Source organism: Otolemur garnettii, unplaced genomic scaffold (assembly GCF_000181295.1).
Source record: "Otolemur garnettii isolate 467f Iridium unplaced genomic scaffold, OtoGar3 scaffold00008, whole genome shotgun sequence".
Lineage (NCBI taxonomy): Eukaryota > Metazoa > Chordata > Mammalia > Primates > Galagidae > Otolemur > Otolemur garnettii.
This window is the reverse complement of record NW_003852403.1, coordinates 31,125,653-31,140,590: the sequence shown is the minus strand read 5'-3', so window position 1 is coordinate 31,140,590 and position 14,938 is coordinate 31,125,653. Positions and strand designations below refer to the sequence as shown.

At 36.9% G+C, this 14,938-nt stretch overlaps 1 protein-coding gene across 2 annotated transcripts in view; it reads left to right on the top strand.

The window, feature by feature from the left end:
• Positions 1-14,938, top strand: part of PRKG1 (protein kinase, cGMP-dependent, type I) — a 1,243,017-nt gene that overhangs the window by 1,201,924 nt on the left and 26,155 nt on the right. The gene's annotated exons all lie outside the window — the stretch shown is intronic.

Sequence of the window (14,938 nt, the reverse complement as noted above, 5' to 3'; positions counted from 1 at the left end):
TTGAAAGCCTCTCATTCCTTTTCTGCCCCCTCCCCTAGATTAAGCTTGCTTTCTTTTCCCTTTTCTTCTCCCTCCTCGTGAATTGCTATTGTTCCTAAATCAGGGCCAAGTACTTTCATAGAGGCACATCTCTGAGTTGCAGCCAGGTGGGCTCTATGGGGCAGCCAGTAGACTAAACATGAAATCAATAGCACATCACTTTTTAGAAAACCTCTTCATAGTAAGTGAAAGGCAAACGCCATTTACTTCAAAAAGAATCACAAAGCACTTTTTATCAAGCTTATTTCTGTACTCTTTATTTAATTCTTTAGTTCTGAGCAGGCTTACTAAACATGATACGCTCTAACAAGAAGTATAATAATTTCAATGTAAATTTAAATACATATAGAGGGAAATGAGAGATATATCCATATGATATATGAAATACATGGTGTTATAGTAGTAATTCTACGCTTTTGTTGTTCCAGATACCTATTTTAATTACAGTTCTAACAGGTTGAATAGTTTATATGGTTTATCTTACACACTTTATATATATGGCTAAGTATTGATAAAGATGATGAAGTCAGTTTGAGTAAGTTCATTTCTTAAACAGATTGCATGAATGTTGTATAAATAATATGAAATTATACTCTTGCATTTGTTTGAAAAAAATTTAAAAACTGACGTATTGTAAGGAAAATTAGGGTAAAAATGTAATCTGGTGACTGATTTGTCTTGCATTTCAAGACTATAGATATAGCCCTATTTGAGAGCACAGATTGATTTCCTCTTCCTTGCTGAATGTGGAGGAGTCCCTGGTATCAGACATCAGTACAGTGTGTTAGAAACTCCCCGGGACTATAAAGAGGACAGTAAACAGTTACTGTTGCCATCAGTGGTCAGAGAAATCCCCTTCCATAAAAACACCTTGACCCAACTTCCAAGGATATTTTTGATATGTGTCTGTTTGTGTTACAGTTGGGATTGCTGACCTTGACAGGAAGAAAGATGTTATTTACTTAACGATTAATCAGAAGGTTTTAGAGCCATTGTGTGTTTCACTGAATTTGCATTATTCTTCCTTGAATGCTAGTTGGAGATAAAATGCTACTTCTGACTTGAAAGTACAAGTGTGCCTCTGAGGATAAGAGTTTATGAGAGTAAAAAAATCAAGCAAGAGTCTAGAAAAATCTCTTGCTGTTCTAAATCCTGCCAATTAATTCAGCTTTGGATTCATTTTACAAGAACTTCGGTTTTGTGGCTAGTTATAATTATTTGTATAGCTAATAAAATTTATTAGCAACATTATACATGAATGACTTTGTTTTGGAGGTGTTGGGACATAAAAGTAGGAGAGAAGATAGAGCTCTATGCCATGAAAGATTTATTTTCTGTGTTTGTTTTCATAGCTGTATATTTCTAGACCCCTTTCTGATTAAAGTAGTATAAGAGACAGAATTCTACAGAGGTCAATTTTCAGACTGTTTGTTACAGTTCTTTAAGTATCATTTTTAAAAGACAATGGACAATAAAATTGCTGTTTTCATTTAGCCAAAAAAAGAAGAAAAAAAATATAAAAGTTGCCCAGAGATACTTTATGAAATACAGGAATTTACTTTGGATTTTTGAAATATTGGAAATAACTTGTAGATACTGAAACTACTTCAAGTTAAACAATGAAATGCTAAATTGATAGTGGAAAACTTGTAGGATATTCCCTAAAAAATGTTCAAGGAGGCATAAACAACTAGACACAGAATTAGGAAAGGTTTAATGTGGGCACATAAAAGTTAACACAATTTTAAAAGATAAAATAGGTTTGTGCACACATGTGTAGGCATGTGCAAAATATATATAAATTCATCGCCAGAGAAATACCAAATAGTTCAGCCTAGTTTTACACAGATGTTTATAGAATAATGAAAACCATAATCCTAAGAACTCATTTAGGTTGGGGATGTGGCCTAGTCTACAAAAACTTTAGGTACCATTGATGAATGATAAATCCATAATAGGTCATTCTTTACACATTGTGTTCTTGGGCCACATTGGGGGAAGAGGCACATGTCATTAACCCCCAAAGCCACATCATCTCATGTTACCTGGCTTTTCCAAAATCCACTGAAAAATAATCAGAGTATCCATAGTGTCTTCATTATTCAGTGTGGGCCACAATGCAAATGGTCACTAACACCCACAGGGGTCCTCAAACTACGACCTGTGGGCCACATGTGGCCCACCTAGGACATTTATCCAACCCACCTGGTGGTTTTGCCACCACTGCCTGTCCTGCTTAGCAGCCGACTTGTCCTGGGGCTCGCAGTCTGGCCCTCCAACAGCCTGAGGGACAGTGAACTGGCCCCCTGTTTAAAAAGTTTGAGGACCCCTGCATTTCCCCCACTTCTTACCACTTACTGATACCTGATAACATTAATTATTGGGTATGAAAAACTCATGCTTTCTATGATGGCAGAATTGGGAGTTTGGCATCAACACTGTGACTGTAATTACACAGAGTGTTGTCATGGAATGTAATGTTCCGTCAGAGTGGTACCCACATCGTTCTGACGAGAAGGATAGAGGCAGAGCCCAGGTATTCATTGATTACACAGGTTTCCTCTTTACTCTCCTCTGACAATGAGGCAGTCAAGACAGTCTTAGCAATATTTCAAGGTGCTTTTTTAAAAGCAATCAGATCTTCCTATTGACTCTTTTAATATATGTATAATATAGTGTTCAACCTGTTAATACAAAGTGTACAGTACTTGGACCTGGAGCCTGTCCATCCTTGGATTAGCAGTAATGTTGATCAGATAAATGACATTACAAAGTAATACCACATGGTACCCTTTAATTTCATATGGCATTTTAAAAAATCTCCCCAGGAATAAAATGATTATGAGATTATAAACTCTCCAGTACAGTAGGAAAAATTTAGAAATTTGAATTTTAAATGACATTTCCTGTTAGAGCCCCACACAGAAGGTAGTTTTTCCATCACTGTATAACGTATAGATTAGGTGTGTCTGAGTTAGTGCAGGGATAAGCCCTGCACAGATTTCTTAGCATTTCTTGACTTTAATTTTTTATATCAATTTGGATATATTTAGAGGTAGGGGTTTTTTTGTTGTTGTTTGCTCTTTTTTTTTGGACAAGATAATTTCTAAAGAGTTTATTGTCAATTTTTGGAGATGAGAACATAATTTTGCCACATAATAAGAAATTTAAATATTTATTTTATGGAGATGCCAGAAGCTTGAAGTAAATAAAGGTCTTAAATATATGGGATTCTGCCGTTAGCTATTCCTTCTGTCTCTTTCATAAATACTTTTACCATCACTGACTTTAGGTTAGTATTATGCATGTCCCACTCAGAGACATTAATGGTGGGCAGCCATTTATACTGCTTTCTTCTCTATATTCTGGCATATACCACATTTTCTTCCTACGTTCTTTATTTTTAAGAATGGGCTTTCTCATGTGGTCAGTGCTGCTGATTTCCGGTATGTCTTCCAGAGCACCACATTCCATTTCTAGTGTCACTTTCAGCGAAAGAACTCAATTATCTTTAGACATATGATTTACTCTGAAAACTCCAGGCACTGCTGTAAGACCTCAAGCTAATCATCTTTGTTTACAAGATGTGATTGTGTCCCATTACTTATGGGCACATTCCCAATTTAGTCTACTTTTGTTCTTGTCAGAGAGGTGCCTATATTTCAGAGTAGATTTGAACAAGTCCAAGACAAACTTCTTTTTAATCTTTCAGTACTATATGGTGGGTGCTTTAAATATTCAATAGTTAATGTATTCATTTCGCCATCTAAATGCCCCTTAGACCAAGGAAACAAAGACACGGCAAACATAGTGTCTGCCTTCTTGCATCATGTTCCTTCTACATCAGTTGCTATCGACCTGTACAGTAAACTTTTTCTTTTTTTTTGTGACAGAGTCTGATTCTGTTGTCCTGGGTAGAGTGCCCTGGTGTCATCATAGCTCACAGCAACCTCAAACGCTGGGCTCAAGCCATCCTCAGCCTCCCAAGTAGCTGGGACTATAGGTGCCTGTCACAATGTCCAGCTAATTTTTTGTAACTTTAGTGGAAACAGTGTCTTCCTCTTGCTCAGATTTATCTCGACTCCTGAGCTCAAGCAATCCACCTGTGATGCCCTCCCAGAATACTAAAATTACAGATGTGAGACACTGTGCCTGGCCTGTGTGGTAAACTTTCTGATGGAAGGTATAAAATTTAATAAAAAATAATCCCCCTCCACCCCTGGCTCAGCACCCATAGCACAGTGGTTATAGCACCAGCCACATACACCGAGGGTGGTGGGTTTGAACCCAGCCCGGGCCAGCTAAACAATAAGGACAACTGCAACAAAAAATAGCTGGGCATTGTGGCAGGCACCTGTAGTTCCAGCTACTTGGGGGGCTGAGGCAAGAGTATCGCCTAAGCCCAAGAGTTTCAAGTTGCTGTGACCTGTGACACCACAGCACTCTACCCAGGGCAATATATAAGATTCTGTCTCAAAAATAATAATAATAATAATAACCCCTGGCTCTAGGGACCCACAATTTACTTGGAAGAACAATTATGTAAACTGTACAGGTTAAGTACATGGCAGAACAAGACTTCTTGGAACAAGGGCATTTCTAAGGCAGAGAGAGAATTAAGGTCTCTATATACATAACCTGAAGCATTACATACATGCTAGCTAAAATGACACTACTACAGGAACAAATGTTTCTGTTAAAATGTTAATTACTTCCTTACTAAAATAATCAATCAATGGGAATGCTGCTTTAGAGTCTTCAGATTTCTTCCATATTTATAGTTATCCAGGGAGGAGAACATGAGGCACAATTTACATTTTAGAGGGACTTAGTCCACAATACTGTGTGAATACTGTGTGTATGTGTATATATAAATACTGTGTGTGTGTGTATATATAAATACTGTGTGTGTGTGTGTGTGTGTGTGTGTATGCAGCAGCACCCAACTTGTTTGCCACTAGGGACTGGTTTCACAGATGACAATTTTTCCATGGACTGGGATGGGCAGAAAGGGAAGCAGATGATTCAAGGGCATTACCCCTTCACTCAGATTACCAGGCAATGATGTTCAGGAGGAGCACGCAACCCCAACCCTCACCTGTGCAGTTCACAGTAGGCTTCATGCTCCCATGAGAAGTGGATCCTGTGCCCCTCATCCGACGGGAGGCAGAGCTCAGGTGGTGATGCAAGCTATGAGGAGTGGCTGTAAACACAGACGAAGTCCACTGCTCACCTCTTGCTTTGCCACCTGGTTCCTAACAGGTCAGGGTATCAGTCTGCAGCCCCAGGGGCTGGGGCCACAGTAAAGGCCTCAAGGCTATTCAGTCATTGCAAGTATATTGTTATCTCCCAGAACTACTGGGGTTTTGTTTTGTTTTGTTTTGTTTTTAACTAGAAGGTTTTTCTTGTCATTCTGGCTTTGAAAAATATCTAGAATCTTACCACTATCAACTACCACCACCACAAATCAAACAGGGGTGACTTCACTGTCACATGTATACCTTTGCTTAAAAAATTCTATAATTCAAGAACCTGAGTTATAAGTGATCTAGACTAGAGGCAGTGATTGTCTGCTGTGCACCTCTGTTTCTGTCATACCTTCAGAGGCTCCCCCTTTTCTAAAGCCTTTGCTGTTCTTATTTTGGTGGCAAAATGCCTGTGGAGAACAAACAATCAGTATAACAAGGCAGTTAAAAGGTAGGGCTCTGAAGTTTGGCTTTCTGGATGTAGATTTTACCAGCTATGTCGGCTTAGTCATGAAATTAAAGCTTTTGAGCCTCAATTTCTTCATATCTAAAATGACAATAATGATAGGATGGATATACTTCTTATAATGTTGCAAAAATCAAATGAATTAACACCTGAAAATAATGCCTCATATGCTGGGTAAAAAGGTGTTGTCAGTGGTTTTATTATCATTATAATAATAATTATTATTGTTAACATACATAATAATAATGATGACTCTATTTAGCATTGCCAATGGAAGGGAATGGGATGATTTGCCATTTTCTCTTCCTTTGCTTGCCCCAGCCCTGAGAGTACAAGCATTTTTCCAATATAAGTAAGAGTCAGAGGTCTTTAATTGACCTTCAGTGACCTTCCATTAAATTCTCCCAAATCACTGATGCTCTTTGCTTTCTGATCCATCAAGAAAAGAGATGGGAAATAGTTCTCAATCTCCCCCTCTCTGAACTTGCGTGCACCTGAGGCAGCCCGCTTCTGTTTATCCATTTCTCTTCTAAATTGTAAAGCCCCACCCTTAACCTTTCAATTGGAAATCACTTTCAGTGCAAACTGCTGAATGATATCTAATTCTCCACAGCCTCTTTAAAGCATGACACCCCAATTGGGCGTAATAAGGATCGGCTCTTGCCAAGTGGAGTTACAAAGGTTACTTCTCATTCCTTCTGTGCTGAAACCCAGTTTATAAATCCTACAGTCAAACTGCCCAGAGCAGGTCAATTCCATAGAAGTTGCAAGAACTAATAACTAAATACACAGACAATCACGTGTGTGTAACAGAATATGTGTACTGTGTATAATACCCTGCAAACCACTGTCACGGCACAGTGCATCACGTGCAACTGGGCCTGGAGGGTTATATAAACTAACTGAAAAAAAAAAAAATACAGACTAAGAGATGAGTAAGCAAGAAATTAGGTGATAAACCCATTGCTTAGTCAACAGAGTTTTGTTTCATCCTTATGAAAGGTGAGCAGCTTAACTCCAAAGGGAAACCCCCATGTAACACGAAAACATTTCAAGAGCTTCCTACTGCCAAGCCACACAGCATTGAAACAGAATAGCTGTGGGACTGCTGGGCAGAAACGCCGGGTGTGCACACAGTGAAGAAGATGCCTGGGGAAACCCTGCCGCCATCAGGCCTGGGTCTTTCCCAACCTAAGTAAATAAAGACGAAACATAGGTTGACAAATGAAAGGTTCTTTCTATTTAACTTCACATTTTCTCTAGTGATACTCTACTTGGTTTGTTATTAAATACGTAATTCTTGTTTTATGTTTATTCTTTGAAAGAATAAAAGCTGACACAAATTATGAAGTGATAAATGGTATTGTTCTCTAAGAAACTAAGTTATTTAAATTGTGAGTGAAAATCTAATCCAAAAACTCACTGAGTGTCATTAGGTGTGACAATGACTCGGTGTAACTCCTGAAGCATTCCCAAGACAATTTCTAAGAAGAAAGCGTAGGCAGTGAAGTTTATCTCTATTTTGGCATATGCAAATCAAGTAAGATAGGCTTTAATTCATGTTGTTACTGCAGAATATATTCTGCATGTTGACAAAAGTAATACGATTTAGATTACATGAATGACAAAAAATAGAACAGTTGCTTTCTTAGACATCTTGTAAAATTAAAGAAATTTTATATACGAGCTATCAATTGAAATGCCTATTTTTTATTAAAAGTATTTGAAATTAGTATCCTACCATAAGATAAAATGTTAACAGTTCCTCCTCTATGCAGTGCCTGCATGTGATTCTAGAAAGATCACTGTAATTCTAGAAGGGCTGGACATGTCTTCTGAAGGCTTAAGTTAATTAATGACAGAACAACTCATCCAAAAGTTGACACTTAGGTCCCTTGCAAGGACACTTGCTTTTTTCTTTTCTGTGACATGAATTTCATTTATTTTCTAACCCAGTGAATTTATGGAATATCACGTATGCAAAAAATTGTTTATTTAAAAAAATTCACAATTAATTATTTGTGGGATATAGGAATGCCCGATGTGATCCCCGGGTTCTAGGAATTTCTGCCTCCTCCTGAGTAAGAAGACAAAATTAACACATTGAAAAATAGTAAACAAAACCTTGCACTGTGGTATTAAATTGTAAATTACTCAGAAGGGTTCTCAGTTCTCAGTATTTCAGAAGAAGAGAAGTCATTTGGAACTGATGGAGTAGAAAAGGCCCTGGGAGGATACGGAGAACCGAAGCCAGGTGGAAGAGAATAGTTGGGATTTAAATGAACAGATGGGGAAAGGCCATTCCAGGGAAAGGCCATTCCAGGCAAAGGTTACAACATAAAAGGCCACATGTTGTCACCAGACACCAAAACAAGTGACCAGACTGGAGTGCAGATGTAGGTGGGAGCAGTGAGGAATATTGGACAGCAGAACAATACAATATAATTATATCCTTAAGGGGATGTGACTTGTAAAGAGATAAAAATAAAAAAGGGGCATTTGGACATTAAGCCGAGGAATGGAGGGACACAAACACAGACTAGGCTCCGAGCATCCATCCGTGAAATGAAAGAATGAGCTCCAGGTGACTAGACAGGCTATTTTTAGGTGATTCTGCTTCCAGAAATGAACATCATCATTTCTCTTCTGACTTAAGGGGGAGGTTACTTTGTGCCAAGATGCAGTCCACATCCCCCAAAGTTTTATGTAGACACTTTCAAAGAGGGATTCCTTCCATGAGAGGGAAAAGCAGTCCCCTGGGCCTGTTAGTTATATAAAAAAAAATATATCAATTTAATAAAATGAAATGGTTTGTCTAGCTTTCTGGGAAAATAAAAAGCTAGATAATTCTATATGTTTCAATTTTATTTATCAATTGTAGACACTGAATTTATTACTAATTAATACTCTGTCTCTCAGAGTGGCCCTGCACTGCCATGGGAGAGATATGTGGTAATATGCCACCATAACATATGAACTTGAATGTTGAGCTGTGAGGTCGGAGCATTGGTGGGCCAGCTAGGTTTGTTCTTAGCTCCTAGCTCCAACCAGCTGCTTTGCAATTTCATTCTAAGAATGGGGAGGTCATCACTATCCAAAAGGAGTTCAAGCAAATAAGCTAAAACAGTGGGAGCCGTGTGTGGTTATCACGATGACCCAGAATGCCACATTCACACAAACAGGACAGTTTAAAAGATGAAAGGTGACTGCTTTTCACGGACTAAGCTAGCATAAGCTAAAACAGTAAATACTTGTTGTACTGACTGCACTTGAAGTACTTATATGGTTGTACAGAATCATGTAAAAAATTGAATGCAAAAACAGGAAAGGTGAAGAAATTACCCCTTTTTAAATATAAAAAAGGTGAAGTTTGAGGATAGCATGTGTTAACTCACTAGGATCTGATCATAATCTACTTGATTAAAATTCTTTCTGTATGTAACAATTTAAAAATTATAAAGTTATGTGTCCCTTGTATCTCAAGAACATGACTATACAGCAAAACCTTTCAGGAGTTAGTCAGGTCCCATGTCAGAAGGAGAGCTGAATTTTGCAATATATGAACCTCTCTGTCTCATTTCAACTCATGTTAAACCTTCAGAGTCAATAAATGGAAGAAACTGAAATGTCAGCATATGACATTCAACTTCCCCTATGCGAAGTTTTAGATTGTACATGTGCTTTAAGTATTAGAATATATTGAATTATGTGAGATATTCACATGCTCAGTTTAGAAATGCGTAAGCAAGTTTTCAAAACTGATGCGTGTAGTTCTTTATGAAACTACGTATATTTCAATGTTATGAATATGAGTGAAATTATGCACAGAAATCAAAGTCTTGGGTCAGAGAAAAAAATGATTATTTGATGAAGAAAAATAAAGTGTCTCACTGGTAATAAAAATATGTAAATATCAATTTTAATAACCACCACAAAATGAAATAAAGCTTATTTGGCATACTCTAAGAAATAAATGTTTATGTTTAAAAAATTATAATTTTTAATGTGTACATTTTAGCAGACAATCTTGAACAGTGCTCTCAACATAGATAATCTTTTGAATCAAAACGAATCTGTGCTAATTTCTTATTAAGAGAAATAGTAAGTGTTCTTTGATTCACGAGTAGTTTCTATAATATAATCTAATATTTTGTTCATGATGTAATGAAAAATCGAAAAGTATGGTGTTTTTATTTCTTTCAAACTGAAAGTTCAATGTCTTTTTTAAAGAATTAAAACAGAACCTCTGTCTTCTCTAAAATATAGCTTTGTCTTTTTTGATCAATTTGAGTTTAGATATATAGATATTTCATGATTATTTCTTGTCCCTAGCTGTAGAACTGATTTAAAGTCTGAAGGCAATTACTGAGGAAATGAGATTGTTGACATTTTTGATGAGAGTTTGAGGTGAATGTGGGAAGGGAAAAATGAATAGAAGAAAGAGAGACCCTCTCTTAATTATCCATCTCTTATTCAAAATGACAGATGGAGTAGAACGAAAACATGATAGATAAAATAAACCATCCGGCTCTGCTTTGTTTGAGTCACTGGTACAACAGTGCAGTGCCTCAGTCCCACGTGGCTGAAAAGCTTTCAAATCTTACATCTCTGTGAAGCTCGTAATCCATCTTCTGCATTCTCTGTGCCCTTCGGCACGTGTTACACAGGCCGTGGAAACTTCCTTAGCTCTTCTTTCTTCTGTATCCCGTGGTATAAGCCAGACACTAAGGTTCATTCTTAAGTTTCAGACACTGACCAAGGGAGGAAAACTATGATGTTATCGTGTGGTTCAGAGAAAGGAGAGGGAAATAGAGACGTTACTGTGATCTATGCTTCCATTAATAATAGAATTAGAATTTTGTTATTGCTGTTGTTAAGAAATACTGGCAAATACAATCCCATACTAGTTTGCAGAATAGAAAGCAGCTTTCTGTGCCCTCAAAGCATTTCACTTTCTTTGGTCAATGTGGTGAGTTGTCTCCATCTGAGCATGGAGCTGCTTGCCCTAGTTGGCTATGTCCAAAAAGTTATTTGAGGCATAGTAATGAAATTGCTTTCTTTTTCTCTGGGAAACCTGGGAAACAACCTTGAATTAAGACAGGTGAACTATTCCTCGACCTTACTTTTCATTCAGTTGATTGGGACAACTAATTTAATTTGTGAGATTTAGTTACGAGTTTTAATAGTAAAATATCATTTACAAGTATCTATTTTAGTTAACATTTCCACATATTTTGGAAACCATAGTAATAATAATAAATCTTACATAGGACTTTGTAATTTTTAAATAATTTCAAAAAGTTAATTTTCAATTAATTTTATTTTCAATTTTCAAATTTTCTATTTCCATATAGACCATCTGGTTTGATCTTACATTATCTTTTTCTGGAAGAAAAAGATTGGTTTTATTCCCACTTTATAAGTGAGGAAAATGGGGCGTTAGGAGGTTATATGGACTTAATGTCCAATTACAGTTTTTGTATTATTGAAATCTTAAAAAGCACTGTCTAGCAATTAGAGTTAGTTCTCTGTACCCACGGGGGATTTGTCCCACGATCTTTCCCCACCAACCTCACCCCACCCCTATGAATACCAAGATCCACTAGTGTTTAAGTCTCTTATATAAAATATCATAATAGTTGCATGTAGCCCACATACATCCTCCCATGTACTTTAAATCATTTCTACATTACTTATAACATTTAATACAATGTATATGTTATATAAATAGTTGTTATGACGTATTCTTCAGGGAACAATGACAAAAAAAGTTTGTCCATATTCAGTACAGATACAACCGACTATTTTTTTTCCCTGAATATTTTATATCCACACACGGTTGAATCCATGGATGCAGAACCCACAGATACGCAGGGCTCTCTACACTTATGGTTTTGACTAAGTACCTCATAAGGAATTCTGTGATAAGTATTTACATTTTAAGTTGACCCATGGTTCTACTTTTTCCCCCTGAAATTAGGACTTTTTATCATTTAGGATTTTCTATAAATAACAAGTAAAGACGTCATAAAAAGAGATAATTTTCTTTTAAAGTATCTCTATGTCACAGAGATGAGAGCAAAAAGAAATGTAATTTTTGGCTAATTGGGGAACTTTGATTGAAAGTGAAAAGTAAGCATAGAGAGCAGCATATTTCTGACATTTATTTCCTTAAAATATAAATAAAATATATTACTATCTCACAAATCAATAAAGAAAAGAATTAGAAATTATAGATACATGTTTCTCTTAAAACAAATTAACAGTTTTATTGAGGCATAATTTACATACCATAGATTTTTTCCATATGAAGTGCTCAATTCATTGATTTTTATAATTGTACAACCAGTTTTAGGACATTCTGGTGGTAACACCAATAAGTACCTTCGGGCTACTTGAAGAGTCTTCTCCATTCCCACCACTAGTTCCAGGCAATCAGCCATCTACCCTCTGTATCTAAAGATTTGCCTTTTCTGGTGCAGTTTTCTTACACTAAAATTATGTGCTACAGTAAATACTTGTATCTTCTCCATGTGTGATGGTCGTCCTAGTTCAATAAGCTAAATACCCAGTTACTTACCATACAGAAACCTGGTGCTTTTCTTCTTCTTGAGTTCTGTGGCAATTTTATGGCTACATTACACCCAGATTCAGCTTTGTTAATGTACTTGAACGGCTACTGCAGAACAGAATGTTTAAGTTGGCTCCTAAACATAGACTCCAAGGCCAATATCTGAGTGGACTGTGAAGAGTTGTCTAGCAACAGGGCAGTACTGGGAAATGACTGAGATAAAACAACATAGTGCTTATAGAGAGTCTAGTAGTTTGTTTACTGATGTTCTGGATTGTTAAAGTTTTATTATGGGTCTTTGGCCGGTTTTGATGGACCTGGCAGTTTGACACAGTTGATCTGATGAGACTGTCACACTCTCTCAATCCAGGCCTCTTGCTTCCTTCCTTCCTTTCCTTCCTCCCTTCCTTCACCTTTCCTTTTTTCCCCTCTCTCTTTTCTTTCCTTATAGAAATACTTTTCACTATAGAATTTGTCATGAAATCCTTAAATTATCTCAATCCATATTTTTTTCCAAATTAAACAAGTTTATTAAGAAAATAAAGAAAAAGTCCCTGCATGGAAATTAAAATACCAGCTTTGTGACAGCATCATCTTAAAAAAAGACCATATAGAAATTCATGAGATGAATTTTCATTCTTTTTATTTTCATGAACTAAATTAAGGAAAGGAAAAAACTGAAATATCAGATTGTGAGGCCAAGAAGGGCAAGTTTTCAGTAAAATCACATCAGAAACCTATGATATGAGATGATTATCAGCCAACCCAACCCAACCCACGGCTAAAATACATAAGGTTGAGAATTGGTGAATTCCAATATCACAGGATTCAGGGTCTCCCATGGTGTCCTCAATAGTAGTAGCCAGAACCATAGCCACAGCCACAGAGAGCGGGAGCCAATCCATATTAAATGTGCATTACTTAAATTTTAAATCATAGACCATTAAGAAATTGTTCCTGGATAACTTACAAACCCTTTTCCTTCCAGGTTAAAAAAAGCAAAAACATAAAGAAATGGCTCTATGCTTTACCACATAATACAGATTGCCTGATTAAAATTTGGTGATATTTTCTTTAGGGGAAATATTAGCCATTCCTGTTTGGCAGCTATTATAATTAGGGTGACTCTGCCTGATTCCCTTATGTCTTAGAGCCTGTTTTCATGTTCTTTTTGGAAAAGCTACTACTATTATATTTTTATCCACTGTCTGTTCCTGGAAAGTTAGTATCACATAGAATTATGATACTAATACCTAATAACTAAGATTAATAACTAATAACTATGATACTAATATCTAAGAACTAATCTCTTCATATGTTGTATTGAGAGAACAGAGAAAATAAAACCTCCATGGAATATGCCCATTCTGTAGACTCAAGGTCATGCTTTCAGAGCGAACCATGATGTTTCCTTAAGCTCCTTTTTCAATCTGAGGTATTTCTTCTTTTTCATTTGTCCCCAAGATACCACAATGCCCCATTCACTGGGCCATTTCCATAAGGTTAGATATAATACATATGCTTTAAAATGCATCCAATTGCAGATGTCTAGAGTTTTCTAGCTGGAATAAGCTTGTAGAGACAATGTAGTTTGGCCCCTCATTTTCTAAGAGGCATCCTGAGGCCCTGAGGGGTTATATGACTAACTGTAAACTTATTAGGAAAGAGTCTAGCCTAGGACAAACGTTTCCAGTACAGGGTTTTCTAAAGTCCCTTCATCGCCTTTGTTCTATAGCATTAGCTCACCTGAGCGGTATGAAGGGAATCTCTTTTTCCTGCAGTGCATGGAATTGGAATTTGAACCACCTCATGTGGGACTTCTACATAATAATGAGTCACGTGACATTGTCAATTTAAGCCTTGATTTTAAGAAATCATTTTAATTACGGTATCATTCAGGAAAAAATTTTCTCCCAAAATAAAGAAAAGGTATCTATAGTGCAAAATACACTATGACGTGTTAGTGACAAATTTAAGTAGATGAATGGGTACACATTCTCAGGGCCAACTCATAGCCAGTGGTACTGGGCCAGTTTTAACCTTGCCGTGATCATAATGTTTCTTCCCAATAAGGGCAAACAATTAGGTCCAGTAGGAAACAATCCTTTTTAAGGTAACTGCCTATCCCCAGGTGGAAAGGAAGCCTGTCATGTGTTTAATGACAGCCAAGACATTCACCCTCAGAGCCCTTTAAAATGGGGACAGCGTCACCTCTGTCTTCAGGCCAGCTTTGCTTTGCCCATTTATTCAAATGCCAGTATAGTGCTTCACAGTGAAGTACCATTTTACTGTTAATGAACCTTTCACCAATTCTGACTTCTGATCTAGCACAGAGGATGATTTGTATAAAATCGAATGTTTTTTATTTCTAGCACTTTCTTGTTCATTTTTTGTTTCTCCGAATTTTGAGAGTAAAATTACTGTGGTATATGCATGGCCAATCTTTTAGAAGTAGCTTCTCCAATCTTTACTTATTAGCACTGAGGTGGGTGGTTGAAGATAGAAATGGGAATAAAGGCTTGGTGCCTGTGGCTCAAGTGGCTAAGGCGCCAGCCACATACACCTAAGGTGGCAGGTTCAAATCCAGCCCGGGCCCACCAAACAACAATGACAGCT